This window comes from Gossypium hirsutum, chromosome D12 (genome assembly GCF_007990345.1).
Source record: "Gossypium hirsutum isolate 1008001.06 chromosome D12, Gossypium_hirsutum_v2.1, whole genome shotgun sequence".
Classification (NCBI taxonomy): Eukaryota; Viridiplantae; Streptophyta; class Magnoliopsida; order Malvales; family Malvaceae; genus Gossypium; species Gossypium hirsutum.
In genome coordinates, this window is record NC_053448.1 from 51,789,997 (window position 1) to 51,791,208 (window position 1,212).

Here is a 1,212-nt window from a genome sequence, read left to right on the forward strand (position 1 = left end):
TTCATCGGAATTTTGCACCTCAACTTGATCATCCTGGACTGAAGTACCTTCCGTAGGAATTGGAGCGTCCACCTGACACTCCACCTGCTTCTCAACACCGTGATCTCCCATTCTATCTGACACCTCCTTTTCCCGGGAATTTGTGGTGGATCGAAGCATGGATGACTCATCAAAAGTCACATCTCTGCTGATGATGAACTTGGACGAAACCGGATCAGGACACCACAACCTGTATCCTTTCACCCCTTGGCCGTATCCAAGAAATATGCATTTCTTCGCCCTCGGTTTGAGTTTTCCCTCATTTACATGAGCATACGCAGGGCAGCCAAACACTCTTAAACCAGAGTAATCAGCAGGAGAACCAGACCATACTTCCTCAGGAGTCTTCAGCTCAATAGCTGTTGACGGAGATCTGTTAACCAAATAACAAGCAGTATTAACAGCTTCAGCCCAAAATTCTTCACCGAGCCCAGCATTTGATCGCATGCAACGAGCTCGCTCCAAGAGAGTTCTATTCATGCGTTCTGCAACTCCATTTTGTTGTGGTGTTCGACGAACAGTGCGGTGTCTCACTATTCCTTCATTTTTGCAGAACTCATTGAATTCACCTGAGCAAAACTCCAAGCCATTATCCGTCCGGAATCGCTTGATCTTCTTTCCTGTTTGATTTTCGATCAAAGCTTTAAATTGCTTGAAGTTGATGAGAACCTCATACTTGCTCTTCAGAAAATACACCCAAACCTTTCTCGAGTAATCATCGATAAAGGTAAGCAGATATCTGTAACCACCTTTAGAAATTGTCGGAGAAGGCCCCCAAAGGTCAGAATGGAAGTAATCCACTGTGCCTTTTGTCTTGTGAATCCCAGTGCTGAACTTTACCCGAGTCTGCTTACCGAAGACGCAGTGCTCACAGAAATTCAACTTTCCTGTACACTGCCCAGACAATAATCCTCGTTTGCTTAGCACCGATAAGCCTCTCTCGCTCATATGCCCGAGCCGCATATGCCATAACTTCGTGGTGTCAGAATCTAGATCATCTGATGATGACACTCCCGCAACACCTGTAACCGAGGAACCATCGAGGAAGTAAAGGCCCCGCTCCAAATTACCACGTATCACAGTCAAAGCACCCGAGAATACCTTGAGAACTCCACCTTCAGCAGAGTACCGAAAGCCTTTCTTGTCCAACGTACTCAAAGAGATCAAATTTTT